A 20,797-nucleotide genomic window follows, 5' to 3' on the forward strand; every position below is an offset into this window, starting at 1 on the left:
CACACTGCGCAGGAACTGGAATGGCCAAACCACACAACTACAGCCTCATCTCAGTCAAGAGGGACAGGAGGTCTGTCTTTGAAAACAAAAATACATAAAACAATCTGGAAAAATGCAGTCAGTGGGAGTTCTTTTTTTAAAACGGAGATCCCTTTTAAAGATTAAAATCCTCCAGACATATTTGACCAGGCACCGTGACCCTGCCATTATATTGGCTTCCTGCCAATCAAAAGGGAGATAAATGTAATTGGTTATGTAGTGCACATTCCTAAGTGAGGTACAGATTGTTATTAATCCATGAGGCATGTGAATCTATGCCAGGTCACTCACAGTACAACTGGGCGACTTGGCATTTAACAATCAAGTACAACAGCGTGCAAGCAAGTCTCGACAAATGAACAAAAGAGAAAATATTAAAACCACCACAGCCCTTTTGTTAGCTTTCAGATGTACAACACAAGTACAAGGGAGCAAATGGAAAAAGAAATTCAAGAAACATGATCGCTCACAGTTAAAAACAAAATTCAGGAAACCTCTAGGACTCTACTGGAGGATCGGGAGCCAAAAGCAGGGGTCCGAGTTCAGAACAGCCTACCCCACACAGGAAGTGGGATTATCCTGGGGGAGACTGCAAGTCTGCTGGTCAGACCTGTTTGTGTAGTGTCTTGACCAGCAGTGGCGCTTCTTAGGACTCACGACGGTACAAGACGACCGTGTCGATCTCGGGTTCGAGTCTGATACTCGACAGAGCAGGATTCCTAACCTGGGGTTCTCTTGGCAAGACAGCAACCCCTCCTATGGGCCTGTCGTGTGCTTGCAGGCTTGCAGTGCTGTAAGCAACGGACAGGCCTCCCATCCAATCAGTTGTGAACCTCTGATTCGTAATTTACTGGTGGTCATCGCTGGTGCAGCACATTATTCAAGAAAACTGGCCACAGCCATTAAAAAACAACAGCATCTGCTGGTGAATGCTATCATGAGTATGTGAATGTATCTGTGTTGACCATGTTTTGACAACTCTTCTACCTTCTAAAAAAAAAAAACAAGGCTAACCTCAGCCCCGAACAAAAGTTCAGCAAACCATAAATTTCAGTGGAATGTTAACTTTTTTATTTAGAGACAAAACACTGGGATCTGCAGACAGCCAGTGAAAGCAGGGCTGGGTTAAGAGGGGAGAGGGGAGAGGGGAGAGGCCGGGGAAGGTATTTATTTCAAACAATTGGGATGCTTCATGGGTAGGTGGGAAGTAAAAACGTTCAGCAAGAGACTTCAGAAATAGCTTGACAGGAAAAGGCAATTGCAGCCTCGCTGAAGCTGAGGATGCGCACACAACACACCCACCATCACAAGGTGGCCTCGGAGGCTGTTATCTCTTCCGACCCTGAGAGAACACTGGTAACCATTTCCTGACAATCAAATGCCTCAATATGAGCACTCTGATTACAGGGTGAATTTACCATGCATTGCAAACAGAAACCAGTTCGAGCTCCATCTCAACAAATTTAGTTCCGCTTTGTTACAGTTTCTTAGCGTTTTTAATTTGGCTTTGAAATCTTTTTTGGCGTGCTTGTTCCCCCTGCCGCCACTGTCTCTTAAACAGCAAGAGTGAAAGATAAAGCTCGCGGCGCCTGGTCCCTCCAGGCGCTGCACCTTCCCCATCCAAACTACAAGCACAGCCAGGCCTGTTACAGGATAACATGCGTCTTCTTTTACAAATGCCGACATTTGGAAACTATGAACAAGGAGACAGAGATAAAAACACTTTGATTTAACTCACTACAATCCACTGTGGCTTTTCAGAAATTAAGGAGGCTTTGGACTTCAAATAAATTGCAAGCTTAAGACAAACACTGATAATGCAAACTAGTTTATTAAAAGAAAAATTTTAAATCCAGACCTTATACAGCTTGTGCAGCTGACACGCGGGTGAGCAACTCAGCCACGCTTACATTTTCCACTGGATTAGCAGTAGACAATAATTATTTCCCTTAAAGGGGAGTATCTTAGTGACCGAAGACAAGAGCTGTCACTATCTAGTATTATATAACATATATACAGCATAACACATTGCAGTTTAAGAACTATCACCCTACCCTGACAAGAGTTCATGATAATCAGCCTAAGAGGCTATTTTATGTCACTGACATCTCAGCACAAATAGCCTCCAGTGAATACCCCCCAGTGCATGGCACACAAATGGCAGCATGAAACAAAGAGATGGGGAGACGATGCTCAACAGTCGAGGCACTGCCTCAAATCTCCCATTAAACAATGTCGCCACTCCCCGACTTGAAACGCAGGAGCGCTGTTTCCCTCGAGTGGAGCAACACTTCAAGTCCCAGTCCTGAAACAGAGTCATGCCCAGCGCCTGCCAGGATCATACTGTATGCCATCTTGGCACACTGTGGCGGAGGAGAATGACCCCGATTTGTCTGGGCGTGTCACAGCTGAAGTAGGGCAGTAGGAAACATTGACTAAATTGCCTTAACGTCTCCTGTTTCGCATGTCTGTGAGTCATAAAGCTGCCTGTGTGTGCACCACGCGGGCCGCTTGGCAGGCTGCTGCCAGAATGCTGTCGTGGTTGCAGCTTTGCTCATCCCTCCCAGCGAAGGATTCGTTCCCGTCTCGATGACGAGGAAAAAGACTTTGGTTTTACACTTTCAGCCGAAGAAGCCAGGCATCCATCCGAGTCTGTGCAGAGTGCCTCAGACGTCCACGGAGAATCATTTCACCCTTGCAACCCAGTTCGCCAGTCCCCTAGACTAGTCAGAAAACTCCTGGTTCTCACAGGGCAGCCTGGCTTTAATTTCACCAAACATCTGCAAGTCAATCTAGTCAAGACCGACCGAGGACACCTGTGAGCCCTGAAATGTCAGATCGAGGGTTAAACAGCCAGCCATCTGCGGCCCTTGGCAGGGGAACCGCTGCGCACCATCGGCTACGCGCACAATTACACCCTGCAATGCTCGCTCTGCCTCTCCGCTCTGCTGAAGAGCTTGGCGTCCTGCCCCGCACCACAAGAAGTCTCTCTCACTCTCCAGCTCCCCCGCTCTGAGCCCCTCCCTACGTCAAGCTTGAAAAGCCAGACCCTGATGCTGAGCAGGACCCCTTCCCTGCTCGCTTTCCCCAGCCAGGACAGGGCGTCCAGACGCCATGTGGCTCCTTTCAGTCCCGAAGGCCTTGGTTTCGTTATAAACCGTTGGGCAGCCTCTGAGCCCAGACTCTGGAGTTACTGCAGGTCTCCGTGTTGTCAGAGGCATGACTGAACTCCAGGATGGAGAGGCAGGGCGCAGACGCGAGGCCAACTAGGAGTGTCGCCTGCGCTTGCGGGAGTTGGGCAGGAGAGGACAGTGCAGAGGAGCGGTGCACAGGTGCACAGGAGTGTGGGGAAGCTGCCATGTTTCACATGCCCTGTGTGGACTAAAGGCTGGCCTGGCCATTCAGTCAAGACGTAGAAAAATGTGTTCATGTGCTCATCTTGTAATAAAACAAATGAGGAACTGAGCTTTAAAGTACCCCTTTGCTGTTGCCTAGACCTTGTGGGTGTGTTCTTTCACGAATCCTCAAATTGAGATGTCACTGATGTGAAAGGAGGCAGTCAATGAGCAAGCCAAGCCTATCAGGCCCAACCTTGTGTTCCAAATGACACCAAAAAACGAACAGAGAGCTCCACTGCGCAGGAGACTTGAAACGTCAAAAGGATGTCGCCCAGACCGGACCTCTGTGCTGTTTAGTCTGGGTAAACTGAGATTAGAAGACTCCTGCTGCCCTGGAAAGGCGGTCTTGGATTTATCATTATTTTGCACACATTGGACCCAAGTACTGTTTATTGACTTAAGAATGGCTGTTTGTCCCCAAAGACTTTTAAATAACAATGGAGAAGTATGAGCCACTTCATGTGATTTTGAGATTTTAAGGTCTTGCTTTCTTTTTAACAAACTGGATCTCTAATGTGGAGGGGATTTAAATATACACAGTACACACCAGAATGAACTTCAGTCACAGCCTTGCAGCACTTGCCTGACACCTCCGATAAGTGCTTGGACTACCAAAGATAAAAGTCCCCTTAGAAGATTATATAAGTACAACAAACTCAATAAAAAAAATCTGGAAACCCTCCATTTTGGGGGGCTTTTGGATAAACTATGCTCGCTTTGAAGCTTAAAAATAAATAGTCCTCATAGGGGAACAACACCAGATGCCGGGAAGATGAGCCCTGAGCGCCCGGTAAGAACAATATTTAGACATGGTGTCTGAAGAGCTGCCTGCGCTGTAGGCGAGATCCTTTCTGCAACAATAAACCCTCCGCGCGCAGGGGATGTCGGCTGGACACTTGGAAGCAACTCGGGAAGCTCGACGGGCTGGAGAAGGTCCTGGTCTCAGACAGTTTGAAAGGAAGAAGCCGTGACGCACACCGCGAACCTCTCGGCAAGACTGCTGTGGAAAGCGAGAACAAACACCCGGCCCCAAGGGACTGCGGCGGTAATAGTGACCGCGCCACCACCTGCAGCGAGCAGCACGGTCCCTCTGAATGACTTACTCAGACTGTGAGATCTATACAAGACCTAGCTGTGCCCAGCTCAGATGGTGATACATATTAACACATCCTCTCGCACTCCAAAGTTAGACTTATAATAACGGTTTAAAATATCAGGTGGCTGAAACCGTCTTGGCTCTTGATACAGATGTTTGGATCCTGCAGCATGCGTTTCTTCAGGGAGGTTGACCAAGTTCTCTCTACACAGCTGCCGCCCAGTTTGTGCTTTGCTTTCCCATCATTCCCTCTGTGAATTGAACCCCACTGCCCTGTACCTCACCTTCCTCTTATCACGATAAAAGAAGATTTGTGCTTTATGGCTCATCATGAGAGTGCATCTGATGTTGGGAAATACACCAAAAACTCTTAAAAATGAAAAGACGTGATTTAACAGAATTTGCATGTTCTCCCCATGTTTGTTTCCACAGTGTGCTCCATTTTTTTCCCCACTGCCTAAAAAAATACTGGTGGGTTAATTCGCTTCTGGCAAAACTGGCCCTGGTGTGAGTGTGTGTTTCTGTCTGTCTGTCCTGTGAAGGACTGGTGTCCCGTCCTGCATTGTGTCCGCTGTTTGCTAACAGGCTCCGTCTCCCCCGAAACCCTGAATAGAACATGGGGGATTGGATGACTTAATGGTGTGCTGTGGTACTGCCAGTCCCCATCAGCAGTGCACAGACCTCAGAGCCACTCACGGAGTGTGTGGTGGGATTGAGTAAATCTCAGTAACTGAGGCGACTCTCTCATTAAACCCTCACTGGCACAACAGTTAATTCCCAAGCCCTTGCTGTATCTGATGTCATGCTTACTACGGAAATCCCTGTCAATACTAACTACAAGGTAATAACAGAGGAGAGAAAATACTTTGTTTAAAAAAAGCATCAGAGTAAAGTCTACTTACTTAATTGCATAAATAATTAAAACATGAAGGCACGTCAGCCATTTCTCCAAGGTCAATTCTCAACTTTGTGTCTGGGAATAAAATATTCTAAAAGATACAAAGAATATCTGAAGCTTACAGAAACTGATGTAGCTTTGGCTGTATTAAACGCTGCTTTCAGAGCCTCACGATCTTGACACAGAGAATTAACCTAAAAAAAGGGAAGCAATAGAAAATCAGTTAATCAATGTCCTAGTCAGGCACATTTATTCTAATCCAAAATGGAATTTGCAGAATTCTTTTCCCAAAATAATTATTTTCTGCAGGACAGGCACGTCCAGGTTAGTGGTGTTCTGGGAGATACCATTCTACAATTGGGGGGGGAAGGGGATTATGTGCTGTTCCCAGTTCATCCAGAGAGGACAGACAAGCCACCCATTCTCTGGCCTGGTGTTGCTATCCAGCCCACAGGCAAGATTAGTGTGCTGGGATCCCAACAGCAGAATGAGGACAGGCTGCTATCCACACAGCACTCTTACCTGCCATGTCTGCAAGGTCTTTCCCACACAGATCTCTGCGTGCCTGGCCACGTGCCCATCGCAGATGCCAGGCCTTTTAATTAACATACCCCTCACCGTTCATCTCGGGTTAGGTGGTTAACATTCCTCAGGGGGGCTCTGTGGAGTTATTCTTCAATGCATCACAGCTGTTATAATAACATCCACCTTTCTCACTGTCATTTACAGTAGGGAAGGACAATTTCATCCAAAGTCATGAATCCCCCATTTTTTACAAGTGATTTTCACCTAAGCCACTGACAAGTGCTTTGACTTTCTATCCAAATCCATCTACTCATTTTCTAACAGCTTCTTCCAGCTCACAGCCTATCCCAGCAAGCATCGGGCACAAGGCAGGATACACCTGGACAGGATGCCAGTCCATCACAGGGACTACACAGACCCACACAAAGGACAACTGATAGTGTTGAGTGCAGCTTCTCAGATGCCCGTTCAGTTTGTTGGCATCGCCTGTTTTTTTGTTTTGCATCAAAAGGAAAAGCAAACCTGACTGGCACCCATTCCTTCCAGTGTTCCAACAGTGTAAAAGCAGCTCATGTGGTATGCCATTTACCAAAAATGGCAAAACGAGAAAGGACAGGGCAGCATGCACAGGAATGCTTGATGGTAGGGAGCTCGACAGCATCACAACTGCAATGTCAATGAAGCCCAGTCTTCACTGTGATCCACCCCTCTCTGTCCATTGCCTTCAGCACAAATATACATGTATGAATAGATCTGCATCCACACAAACCACACTAAACACATTACACTGTGCACGCAATCATGATCCTTCAAAAAAGTAGAACAGTGTTTAGTAAATAACCAATCTTATTATGCAAGAGCTAAGGCTACATATCAAATCACATGATTCCTATGATTAGAGATAATCATGAGACCATGTTGTTACACAACACAACTTTAAACAGCACCTTTCACTGCAGTTCTGAAATGCATAAACTTGCTTTGAAAAATTGCTCAACACCCTTTTTAATTCTAGCACTAGGGAAACTCGAATGGGGGGAGTCATAAGGCAAAATTAAGGAGACTGGAAAGAGGCTCATGTGGGAGCCTGGAACAGACTGCTCAGCCAAGCTGTTAAAACCAGCAGATGTTTCATCAAGGAACATCTGGATGAGATTCTGGGATGAATTAGGTGCTGGAAGCAAAACAAGCAAGGTGGGACGCCGGGCTTGGTCTTGTTTTGTAACTGTTCTGACTTGCTTACACCTCCAGCATGCCAGAGGACTGCCAGGAGTGAGCAGGTGTCGCACACTGCACAGCTCCACTGCGCTGCAGAACGATCACTTTCTCTCTTCTCTCTGTTTATCTCATCACAAGCCCCCCATTTAGTTTTCTGGTAGCTGGCCTAATAACTGGCTGGGAGACAGAAAGCTCTCTTTGTTTCCGAAACACGTCCAGCAGTGAATTCAGTCCCCCCCGCAGCAGTCCCCGGCCCTCCCCAGCCCTCCTCCAGCCTCTCACTGGGCACACAGGCCCGCTCTGGCCCCCCTGCTGCGGCTGGGTGGCCCCGGAGGGGAGATGAGCGGGGCTGATATGGAAGGGAGGAAAGGGTGGGGGATCTCTTCCTGCTCAGCAGCAGCAGCATGGCTGCCCCCAGGGCCTCACCAGAGAGGGGTCAGTCACAGTGTGGAGGGAAGCACCAAAGCCCCTCACAGGCGAGAGGCGAGAGCCCACCCCTTGCAGCCCCAGCACCGAGCACGGACCCACACTCCCAACAGGAAGACTCTCGAGGCTTTCCTCCTGGTGCCCTTCAGAACGTCACAAATAAGAAGCGCTACCAGAGAGGACGGGGTGTAATCCTGACACCCTGACGGCCGGTTTATTCTATGTGGTTCCTGCAGGACACTAGATCCCAGAGCTGTACTGCCAAAGTGCCCAAACTACATAATTATATGCTCCCCCCTGATTGACTTTACCCAGCCTGTATTTTGTGATCGCTATGGATGCTCAAGTAAAAGTTGTCTCGTATGTGTGCTACCAGCTTTACATTTCCCGTTATCTAATTTGCAACCTGGGAAAAATGAAGACAAAAGGCCAAGAGTTAAGACAGCTAGCTGTGTGGTGGACCGTATGGCTTGATGAGGACCAGGACCAGATGCCTTGATGAGGCTCAATCTGAACAGAGCCGTCAAAAACTGATCGGCCAGCTCGTACTTTTGCCTGCTCCCCAGGCACCCGAGGGCGTAGGAGGGTTCTTAATTATCCCCCTTTTCCGGAACCTTTTTGCCTAGTTCTCCATGGCAACCAAGAGTGCACTGCTGGGAATTCCCTTCTGTGTTGAGACAGGAAGTGACCTGTCTGCTCCCTTCCTGCCCCCTCTCGCCCTGCTGCAGGAAGTGCCCTGCAGCCTCATGAAGAGCAAGGTGAGAGTCCTCCGCGCACATCTGGGCTCTGACTCCGGCCGGCCAGCATCACGAGGACCCAGCAGCGCTCAAGGAAATCACCACACTTAAGAGACTCCATTGTTCCAGTGTGTGAATTATAACTGGGATAAGTGGTCCTGACAGCGCACACTTAGGATTTGGAAGGTCAACACGAGGTCAAGGATGTGATAAAACAAGTGAGAGGCGAAGGTCTGAAAACAACTAAACAAATCTCAAAAACGTTACTGCGGCACAGAGAAGGCACAGAAACAAACTACATACTACACGAGGAATTGCCAGTTAGCAGCGGTTTGGCTTAGAGGGCAGTTGTATTCTGGTTGAAAATGTGATGCTGCTACAGAAGGCCTGAGAAGACACTAAGTCTGTGATTATGGGGAACGGAGCACAGTGCTCATTTGGTACAATGTTTTCTTTCTGTAAAAACAGCCCGAAGGCGTTCCCGTTTCACGGTGAGTCATCCGTGCCCTCATCCAGACAGCCTGAGAGAAAATAAGGGCCGAGCTGGGAGGTCCAGTAAGAAATGGCGATGGAGGGGGATGTTTTAACAGTACATCAGACAGACCAGTTTGGTTTGTAGGATGATGGCCTTGCCCCCCCCCCGTGAAGATAAACCAAGAGGCTGCTGCACTTCAAGCTGAGTTCAAGCTGGGAGTTCAAGCTGGAAAAAATGGCCCAACGACCCCTGATTCTACCCTAGAGCCAACGATTATTGGAAACTGTCTCTGCTGTATATCCTCGTAACACAGAATTTGCATAAATAACTAATATTAGAGCTTGTTGAAAGGGGCTCAGGCCTGTCCCGTCTCTCTCCTGGCTTCCCTTGTTGCAGCAGGCCAATGTGCTGGGATCGGGAGGGGAATGGAGGAGGTCTGGGGGCTTGACGAGGGCTTGCCGGCCCTCTCCAGGAGTTCTCTCTACACTTCTGGGAGATTCCCAGGGCAATCCGAGAGGGTCGGCGCTTCTTGGTCTTCAAATGAGAAGTGGATAAGCTGTTACGGTTTTCAGAGGCGTCAAGTGACGGTATTCCCCACTCCTACACATTCCTGTTCCTCACTAACCTCTCTATAGTTCTCACCTCCCATACTAGATCATGATAATGCCATGATTCGTCACAGAAATGATCAGAAAGGCTTGGGATGCTGCACTCGCCAACATCACATGTGCATGGTGCTGCATTACCACTGCCTAGTTCTCTCCTGCAAGAGTAGCAGCACAGCCTGGCAATACAGGGATGTACCAGCATACAGGGACATACAGTACAGTATGTATATATGGAATCTTTGTGCAAAATTCTTTCGGTCTGATACTGTATATTGTCTTTCTCTATTAAAAGCAAAGCGTCTCTCCATCCCAGAAAGCTGAAGTCACATGACACAGGTCACTCTTGAAGTCGCCAAATGTTTGTATGTTTGTGAGTTTGTCTTGGAGCAAAAGGCAATAATTACCGCACAGGTTTACGATGGTATCCTGTTACAGAAGGCCCTCCCAGTGCCGGTGTTAATAGTGACAGGAAGTGGCTTGATTCAACGCCAGTGTTGTGGCCCTCACTTCCCGTACAGCTGCCTCCTTTCTGGATTCCACAGCTGAAGGCACCCCGCACCCCCACTGATGAAGCCATCGTTTGGTTAAAGATCATCTTTCCTGTCTCCAATGCTACCCTTTCAATGATGGCACGTCTGGGTGCTCCCCGTCCTTTTGTGTGCAAGAACACTATCTTTCCAGAGATTTCAATTTAAAACACAAATCAGCTTTGCAAACCATCCATCTTTTACCCAGAACCACTGTACCTTAGAGCAACACAGCAGGCTGCCCAAAACAGGATCAAATCCTGGACATCATTAAATTATTAAGCTAAATAATCCACAAAGAAATACCACCGTTGTTGATGCTCCTCATAAGAACATAAGAAAGGTTACAGGCAAGACGTGGCCTTTCAGCCCAGGTGGCCCATTTTGCTGTAAGTTACTAATTGATCCATGGATCTCATTCAGCTTTTCAGAGAGAACAACATTGCTGGGTAGCATGCTCCACACTCCTACAACCCTTTGAGTAAAGTGCCTCCTGTTCTCAGTTTCAAATGCAATTCCACGTACTGTAGTTTCCACTTCTGTCCTCTGGTTCGTGTTTCACTGTTCATTCTAAAATAATATTTACATGGAATGCAATTGTACTCCGCAGACTAAAGCACACAGTACATGTGCAGATGTAATATATACAGGGAAGCAAGTAAAAAAAAAAAGGAAATTCAATAACAAAAGGAATCTTTGTGCAAAATTCTTTCAGTACGATATATTCTTGGCAGTGTCTTTCTCTATTAAAAGCAAAACCATCCAAGAAAGCCGAAGTCACAGAACACGGAAACATCACAGAGCTCTCAAAGTCACCAAATCTGCCAGTAATTTAGACTTTCATTTATACTTTCATATTATATATGCAAGAGATGGCATTGTAATAGTTTGTTCAAAGATGTGCAAAAACCCATATACTGTCAAGCCAATATACACATACAGGACCTACCCTGTCATTGAAAGTGCCCAAAACATCTGGAAACAAACACATTGCTCAGTTATTTATGTTATATTCTAAATCTTTTGTTTTAATCATGTAAACCTTATGTTCATCTCACAAAACAGAACTTTTCTTTTTGGTGGTTTATTCACCCAGCTGATTCCTTAAAGGATGCCCAAGCATTTATGTAGCAGATTCTTTAGTAACAGAGGTGTGTATGTTGTAATACTCCGTGGAACACAGTGCACATCTCCCCAAAAGCTACAAACAGCTGTCGCACTGGGGCTCATACAAGCTTGTGATCTTTGCTGTAAATGAAACGTTTTGGAATGTATCTTATGCAGTGGGGAGGGTTTATCCTGGTGATTGAGATAGGTGTGTTGTTTGGGCAGGGCTCTCTGGACAAGACCAGAGAGCATAGAGGAGAAAGTGTTCCCACTGGATTGGCTGTGGGTTCATTCTTGGCCGTTTCTAGTTGGATTTCACCTTTTTAAATTTGGCCATTTCCATGACATCCTTCCATGTCTGCATCCTGCACTCTTTCCATCCCCTCTCTCCCCCTGGTCATTCTTTGAGCTTGTGTCAGTTCAAATGTGTAATCATCTGTGTTTTTGTAGGGGGGGGGGGGTTGTCTCTGCGTTCTGATAATAAAAAGCCGTTAAGCCAAAAGCCTGTGTCTCTGGCAGAGTATGTGAGCAATGAACTCCTATGGTCCAGACGCTGCAGACTGCCCCCCAGCCGCCCAAATCCCACTTCTTCCCGACCGGGAGAGCTGCAGACGATTTGTCTGGTTCACAACCCCCAGTCCACCCCCGCCCCCAGCATTCCCTGCAACCCGACCCCCCCCACTCCCGCTGTGCTTCTCTCCTCCTCCTGCTTGCACCCCCATGTACCCTCACTTTATCACAGGTTAGCCAACAAAAATAAATGAATAAATGCTTTTTTTTTTTAGAAAAAAAACAACATTGGATTGCTTCTGGGCATGGTTTCCAGACTGTTCCAGAGAGCTAGAGCTCAGAATTTGCTGAAGGTACCAGAAACGATCCATTTGCAATCTTGGAGTGGAGGCAGGGGTAGGCGGTAGGGGGAGCTTGAACGTGTTGTAATTCTGTTCCAAGGATTTAACGTCAGCAGTATTCAGAAGGCCACACGGGAAAGGAGGCCGGGGAGCGCAGCGAGGGCAGCAGGGGTGACAGTTTTCGCTGCCAGACGGTGCTCTGAAATGGGATTTCTGCTTCACTGCCCCGATATTATTCCTCCTCCGAGAGCCCGGGGAAAGCGGGTGCCGGGGGGCTTCGGTGGAGTTCGGAAAAGCAGTGCCTTGCGCGGCGGACAGAACAAGCAGGAATGGAGAGGCCTGATCAGAGCGGAGTCCGGGTTCACCTGGGACGTGGGGAGCGAGCGAGCTTTGAAAACAAGAGAACCCGCGCTTTCTTACCTGACGGTGAAAACGGCAAGGGGGGCGTGTCAGTCTCGCGGGGACATCTGCATGCCTCCAGCCCTCCCGTCTCTGTCCCGCAATCTCCCTGGCAGGCCCGCTCCCTCTCCCCGTGTCACGAGTCGGGCAGAATCACCTGCAAGTACAGAGGAATGGGCTTTTACAACAGGGTCCAGACATCTGCTTCCCCACACGGTGTCCCCCCTCCTGGACCCCCCTCCTCGGTCACAATGGTCCTGGAGGGTGAAAGTGGGAGAATCGGGAATGTTTGGATGAATAGGGGCTGCAACTCCGTTCCAATGCTGGGGGGAATCCAGGAGGAAACACGGGGAGAACACACAAACTCTGAGCAGGGAAGACCTCAGAAATTGAGCCCAGGACCCCAGCAGTATGAGGCAGTCATTCTAACCACTGCACTACCGTGCCGCCCAGCTCATGTGCATTCTTGATTAAAAATGGTTTATTATGCCTGCGGATGTAATATAAAAGTCATTTTCTTCCAACAGCTTGCTCCCGACAGGGTTAAATGGGTTTTCATGCAACAGTGAGGCCTGCGAGAATATCCAGGGGCCTGCTCAGCTGTTGTTGGATTTATTTCTCCTCTCCCATGACTGGGAGATGGACAGAACAAGCAGAGAAGGCAGTGAAAAGGAAAGGGAGAGTATCCGAGTGCGTGAGCACAGAAATCCAAAAACTAGTAGACATTTAAAAAAAACAAATTGATCTCGCCAAACACGGTCTTAATACCAAGTCAATGTCTCGGGACATCTCATTCCCAAATCATTCAATCATGGAATTAATTAAAATGCCGTTTCAGATGTGGCTTGATGTTAAACAGCTTCGGGTAATAACCTGATTTCCTGACCGCTGTCTGTGCAATATTTAGCCAGCGCATGATTCCCAATACAGACACAAGGAAGCTCACTGTCAAAACACTGGTAGCACCTTGTCCTGACAATCTGATTAGGAGGTATTAGAATTTTTCCTTGTGCCCTCAGACCCTGGGTTCGACTACAGTCACAGCTATGCTTCACGGCACCAGAATTACACCAGCCAAAACAAAGGCTTAAAACACGAGGCTTGAAGCCAGGGCCTAGCTGGGTACAAATGCACAGTGAAAGTGACAGACCGCACTGGGAAACTTGACCACTTAACTCCCAGCAGTCACATCCCAGCAGGGAAAAAGCAACAAAAAAAAAGATATTACGCTTATTTTCATTCTTTACATTTCAGTAGCATATATTCATAAAAATAAATTTTAGATTTACCATTATACAACCAATGCTGCTTAATAAATTAATATAATCAAAAGTAAATAAATGTAAAAAAACTAAAGATGGAAAACTTATGAGAAAAGACCTCAAATGACACTGTGTTCTGTTTGTGATTTTTTAAAATGCCCACAACATTATAACACAAACGAGAATCAAAAAGATTATTTTTTGGAGAATCAGTTAAAGCCTTAAGCCTATGAACCTTATGCTGAATTTCATGCGACTTGTCTAACACACCTGTGCAGCCTGCATCTGAGCTTTTCACAAATCAGAAAATCTGAAAAAGTCGTGCCTAGGAAACACTTGATTTCTGCGACTTGAGATTCACGCAGTTTAAATGGCAGCTGCATTTTGAGACAGGCATCTGTGTGCTTAGGAAATCCGTGGATTTGGGAGAGGAAGTTTATTAAGTCGAGAAAGCCATGCGATTGAAATGGTCACTAGGAGGGGCTGTGGGAATCTTTCTTGATGCCACTTCCCTGGGATTTTAAAGTGTACAAACACCCCCTGTATGGGAGAGCTGGAGTGGCCGATTGCTAAACTACAAAGCTCAAACCCGAGGCCCGGCTGCACGTGGTACAAACACACTGCGTGGGACTCCATCTCTCCCGTGGGAAGGTGAGAAGGAGAGAGCAGAACAAGTTCCCTCTCTCTGAAAATGCACAGCTAATCCCCTTCCCACACCCCAGAAAAATCAAACCCCTGACGAGGTTGGAACCGGGCCTTTGTACTTCTTCCTCTGCCCTTCAGATAAGCCAACATACAGCCAGCGGGACCAACACGACAAGACTGCTGTGAAACACCGATCTGCATTTCTGCTGGTGCTGCTTTTGTTCTCGCAGGAAGTGGGTCAGACCAAGGCGAAGGACAGTCAGGGGGCGATCGACAGCGCTGGAGGGCCCGGGCTGAGGACGAGAGGCCTGGCTCAGGACCGGCAATCAATGAGGGAGGGTGCCCGCTGCCGCAGCGAGAGGGGGACTGCGGCACACAGCACTGTCGGCACCGTGAAGTCCACTTGGTCTCTAGTCCAGGCCCAGTCTAGAATCTGGGCCCGGTCGCGAGGCCAGTGGCAGGGCTGAGAAACTCAAGGAGGACACATGCCCCATGGAGAGCAGAGAGGCCGTGTGGGGAAAATCAGGGGAGAGATAGACCCTCCAGAGAGGCCAGTCAAGGACAAGACCCGTGGAGAGGCAGGTGGAGAAAAAGAGTCCTGCAGCACATGGCTTCAGAAGGTGACTGATGTTCACACCTCATGTAATTCCTGGAGAGGGATTTTTTTTCTCCCTGTTTTTGGACAGTTACTGCAAAAATACAGTCTGTGATGATAGCGTTAGTTCATCGCAACAAGATCGCGTTATCGGGAAGTGTCTCTCTGCACATCTCATACACAGGAGGGCTTATCCCATATCAGGGATGCGGGGACCGTTCGACTGGGCCGCAGCAGTAACGTCGTGCCCAGCCTTGCTGTGATCAGATGAGCTGTCATGGAAGGGAGAAGAGAACCTGGTTCTCATTAGAAACTTTCACACCCTTGCTGTCTCGGTGCCAGACTGAAGCAGTAAAAAAAAAGTCTATTTTTGATCATGTTTCACTGCCTGGCAACTCTAGAAATGAACAAATGGGCTGAGGGAGGGAGCCTGGCTGGAAAATCTTATCCGTGAAAATTAATGCAGCATAAAACCTATCCGAAGTTATTCACATATGGACAAAAACACGCCCGAGCTGTGTAATAACACTCAGGAAAGAGGAGCTGGACACGGACACAGCTCATAAGCTTAAAATCTCCATGACTCTTACTCTTAAAGTAACACTGAACATTATGTATATACAGTACAAAGCCTAATTGTGCAAAGCAAGTGATTCAATTTCTCAGTCAACTACAGTGCAGCTACAATCACTTGCCAAAGCTTTGGATTTTTGAAGCTTTTTTTATCTCAGTTTTAATACTTAAATAATCTGCCTCACCCTTTCTTTCCAAGATCTCAATACACTTCACTGTGTTCAACATGCAACCCAACAGGCAGGTCTGGAGAACCCAAAAGCTCTGGGGCAACTCCCTGCACTGAGGAGCCCCAACTCCAGTGCCGTTACGTCAAGGAATTCCCAACCCAATGATCGGCAGTGTGGTATCATCTTCCCCCGCTGTACCAACCAGGCAGCTGCACTTTGTTCGAGATGTGAAAATTACTTCCCCGTCACGCCTCCTCTGTCAACTACCCATCATCTCCAACGGCGAGGGCAGTTAGAGCCAACAAGCTCTATTTTTAAAAGGTCAATATGCTGTTTTTACAAACTCAAGCTGGAAAAGGGTTTCTTTTTTTAGGATGGTGGCTTAACTCTCAATAGCCTGGCTTGGTGGTACCGAAACCAGCTGCGCCATTCTGTACCTTTCAGCAGGCTTGCACGCCAGCTACAGCGGTCCAGAGATTGAGGTATAGGGCTTGTTGCAAGGAGGTTCCCAGTTCAAACCCATGCTTACTGACCTAAGCTCCATCCTTCAGACGGGACACTAAACCAAGGTCCTGCTGTCAGTGACTCTGCAGCTGCTGTTGTCGAAGCCACACTAACTTCCCCTCCGCCCTCCCCAGTATCCATAAGCTCCTTCGCACAAATTCCTCTGGTATCTGCATGCCACTGAAATCTATACATTGCAGAGCAAAACTGTCTGCATAGTCAGTCCTACAGATTTTGGAATATTTTGTCTTTCCTTCCTCCATTGGAAGGGGAGGGAGGTGGAGTATCAGATTGTTGCACCTGGAACAAAGCAACACTGGATTGAAAGCTAAACTAATCACTCCCCACCCCCAGACACCAAAAAAAAACATTTACAGAAACACACAGCTGCAGCACCAAGGTTATCTAACAATACACGTGTTGAAAAGCAAGTCTTTTTACATCAATAAAAATAGCCAAAGTCCATAGCAGACAGGGGTGCAGTGCAGCACACCAAGCTATTTACTGCGCTGTGTCCCCGTGTTTCACCTCCTGTCTTGACACTGTGACACTGTGCAGAGGTCTAGGTGACAAGAACAGACTAAACTGACTTGGGAACAGCTTCCTTCACTGCACTGAGGAAAAAGGCCAAGGACGTCACTTCACAGCACAGCAACACGCTCTGACCCTCTCTCTCATCCCCTCCCCACCCTACAGGACCTGGGTTCGAAACTAGGAGGCGCACCCCTGCTGTTGGCTGGAGCAAAATGAAGGAAGTGTGTGGATGGGTGAGGGGGTTTGGCGATAAAATGAGAAGGTGGGTTAGTAATTGAGCATGATGGGTTAGTAATTGAAAAAGGCTCTTTCCTTGTGGCATGGCTCTCCCATTTCCCTGCCAACCTATCCATTCAATCTCGAACCGCTCCTTCCAATTCAGGGTCGTGGGGCAGCCGGAGCCTATCCCAGCAAGCAACGGGAGCAAGGAGGGTTACACCTTTGACGGGACGCCAATCCACTCCAGGGCAGACAGACTCCAACATAGACAGACACACACACTCTCCCACCAGGGATAGTATTCCCAGACGACAACTGGACTGTGGGAGAAGACCAGAGCACCACGCAAACACGGGGACAACATACGAACTGCACACAGACAGCAGCTCAGGTCTGGAATTGAACCCAGGGTCCAGAGCAGTACTGAACACTACGCCACCGTATCACTGTGCGGATAAACTTATTTCATTATCCGAATCAAGTTCATAACTGTTTTCATTTAACTGCAGAAGTGGAATAATCTTGCTGCTTACGCACAGGACATCCAAAGGTCAAACATGTCTATTGTTTTTAATAACTCCTGCTGCACCCAATCTCAATAATCTAATAACGGCAGCTCCACTGCCTTGCTATCTATCTTGCTCTTGCCTTTTGTAAAACCCCAGCAAAATCCACTGGCATTATTCCCGAAGTTTTGAGACATGTTGGCCTTGTGGTTTGACTCCAAAGAAGAAAAAAGTCTGGATTCTGACTTGAGTGTTACATCACTCAAAACCCTTTGTCTCACTCAACAACTTATCTCATGGCCAAGATGTTAAAACTCAAACTTATGTCCTGTCTTTTCCTTTAGGATCAGTGATCAATGTTTTTTTAATTCGCTCTCTCTGGCTTTGTAAGTGTGAACTGACGAATATAGCAGATCAAGCACGGTGCCTCCCCAATTTTTTTTTTTACTTTCTGAAATCCCTTTTTATATATTAAACCTGCCAAATGCAATAAACTAAAATTTAGTCACTGCAGCCCCACATTATGATAACAATCTGCTTACTTTCCTACAGCATTCATTCAAAACAACAGACGCATCGATAGCATAGACTGGTGCACATCAATCTCATCCTCGAGAAATCATTTTTAAAATGGGCCAGCATGACTGTTTCATATCAGCAGTAAGGGCACTGCAGAGAGAAACAGTAGTGGAGCTGGTTTCAGACGGTCACAGGCTGGGGTTTCGGATGGCGAAGGAGAAGTTTGCTTGCAGGCAATGCGCCGATCATTAAAAGAAAAGGCACGAAGAGACACACACACGGGTGTACGCACACAGCGGGATGAAAAACAGTCACCTCAGTGCCTTGGAATGCTTGCGCAGGAGTCTGGTGCAGGGGAGAGCAGCGAGCGAAACCTCAAGCTCCCTTTCGGATTTCTTTTTTAAAAAACATTGTTCATCTCTCTAGGAGTGCCAAGACACCCCCACCCCCACCCCACCCCCCGTCCCCTGAGCGCAGGGGCTTGGCAGACGAGGGGCCGGGAGTTACGGACGGGGCAGAGCCGGGGCCCGGAGACCCCAGCGCAGGAATGCAGGCCAAATCACAAAGAGGCGTTTATTCAGGCAGAGGGATCCACAGCTGGATTTAATAACACAGACAGAAAGAAAGCGAGAGAGGGACTGAGAGAGCGAGAGAACGAGAGACGCCCAGCCTCTACAGACACGGGCAGCAGAACCAGACGAATTCCGGACATCTGAGCAAAAGTAGGAGGGCAAAAAAAAAGAGCGAGGGCACGATTTTCAGTCACATGATTAGTTCTGAAGATGGCCCCTTGGAGTAATCCATTCCTGTACTATCGGACAGTTCCTGGCACAGGGCAGGACCACACCCTGGAGAGGATGCCTGTCCGCTGCAGGGCGCACACACAGGGACAATCGAGACAATTAACCAAGCCAGCACATCTGGCACACCTGGAGAAGACCCACACAAACATGGGGAGAAGACACAAAACTCAACACATACAGATGCCCCATTCTAGAATCAGAATCAGAACCAGAACCGGTTCCCAGGAGCCAGAAGGCTGCAGTGCACACTGCCAAACCACCTAATCGCTCTCCTTGGAGCTAAATTAAAACATGCAGTTAATCACCTTGTTATTTTCGTCAGGAAAACAAAATCAATTAAAAATGCAGTCCCCCTCCTGAAATGTTATCTCCCGCAAGATCACCAAGCCCGGTGCATCAGTCTGCTGGCTGATGGGCTCTCTTCCTCCATTCTGGAGATTTATTAGGTGTGTAATACTGTGAAGTATTAAAATGTGTGGAAACGAATACCTCCAAACAAAACAAGAGTGGTGTTTTCCAATTTCCCTACAGTATAAATATCAGCCTTCAGCTTCAGGGCCCCAGCACACCCAGAGGGTGGAGTTCTACCAGACACTGAGGTGCTAGTGCCTCGTCCATTTTGTGCCTTGTGATTTGTCACAGTATCACTCTGCATCAATCCTGTCCAATTTAATATGGATCTGTACTCCAGGAAAAAAAAAAGATGTCTTGACAAAGATGCTAGAGGATGAATGAGAGAGATTGATTTGATGGGAGAGGAGATTAAATCAGCAAGAGACAGAAATGCTCCACCAACACATTCCAATTCCATCCATCCATTTTCTAACCCTATTAAGTGTTGGGAGCCTATTCTGGAGAGCAACAAGCGCAAGGCAGGATACAACCTGGACAGGACGCCAGTCTGCCGCAGGGCAGACAGATACAAACACACCAGGGCCAGTTTTCCCAGAAGTCAACTAACCTACTAGCATGTCTTTGGACTGTGGGAGAAAACCAGAACCAGAAAGGAAACCCACACATACATGGGGAGAACATACAAACTCCACACACACAGCACTCCAGCTCCAGAACTGGACCAGGGCCCAAGCGCTGTGAGGCAGCAATGCTACCCAGTGCGCTGCCTGGCTGCCCACATTGCAAATCTGTCTTCACAAATCACTACGCAGCACAGGCTCGCAAGAGCAAGGCGGTCGGGACAGTGGGCACTTGCAAGTGTTATGAGTCGCTTTACGAGATACAAAACGACACAGAATTCCAGCCCAGCTTAAAAAAACCCGACTGCAACAGCTGTTCTCCCCTCTAGGGATATTGTTCCTCCTTGGACAGCAGCCGAAGCAGAAGACAGCTCAGCGCAGAATGGTTACAGTAGCCTGACAGAGCAGGCCTACATTGTGAAAACAAATGTAAATATCTGTGCGAAATAAAGAGACCAGTTCACCACGCCACGCAGCTCAGGCTACTGAACGCCAGAGCCTGGAAGCACATCGCTATGTGCCTTCAAGACGACCTCTCATGCAATGACTTGATCTGTGCACAGCAGTGCGCCTCTCCTCTCTTCACCTCTCACACCGAGAGCTTCCTCTCCTCCGAGAGCTGAAGACCGCGACAGCCAGGAGCTCCAGCCGCAGCTATTGATTTTGATAGATCCCCCTCCCCCCCCCCAATCCCAGCCCACACTGCACATGATCAACCATGAAGCACAGGCGTAGTGTCTGAGGAAGCCCCAGCACCAAGCGGATTACCGTCCCTGTGTCCCAGTACCTTACAGCCAGTGTTCACACCTGCGCACAGCCATTAGCGCCTGTAACTTAAACACAAAAAAACAATCCGGATTGCTTTGAGTTCACTTCCTTTCTCTAAACAGAAAGAAACCAGTTGCCCACCGACGTGTGTTCCCCAGCAGAAATCTACAGCTGTCAGGTGCAGTGAGGAATGATAATTCCCCGATACTGACAAAGTGACAAAACACTAGTCACAATGAAGAGGTGAAGTCAGTAACAGCAAAAGTATTGACCCCAAAGACACACACATGGTCGACTTAAAAAAACTAAAAAAAAGTCAGGGCTTATTATCACAACCCCGGCTGCTCCAAAAAAAAAAAGAGGTCTCCCAATAGCGATCCAGGAACTTGTGAGGTCTGTGTTTATAGGAGGGAACCTTCCA

General features: G+C 47.8%; 1 protein-coding gene across 2 annotated transcripts in view; it reads right to left on the reverse strand.

Annotated features, from left to right (window-relative positions):
- The window catches only part of kank2 (KN motif and ankyrin repeat domains 2), a 53,848-nt gene that overhangs the window by 16,448 nt on the left and 16,603 nt on the right, over nucleotides 1-20,797 (reverse strand). For both annotated transcript variants that reach the window (XM_088603478.1, XM_088603479.1), the window contains exon 2: nucleotides 12,326-12,461. The gene's annotated coding sequence lies outside the window, so the exon portion shown is untranslated. The remainder of the gene's footprint in view (nucleotides 1-12,325; nucleotides 12,462-20,797) is intronic.

This window comes from Lepisosteus platostomus, chromosome 13, assembly GCF_059453375.1.
Source record: "Lepisosteus platostomus isolate fLepPlt1 chromosome 13, fLepPlt1.hap1, whole genome shotgun sequence".
NCBI lineage: Eukaryota > Metazoa > Chordata > Actinopteri > Semionotiformes > Lepisosteidae > Lepisosteus > Lepisosteus platostomus.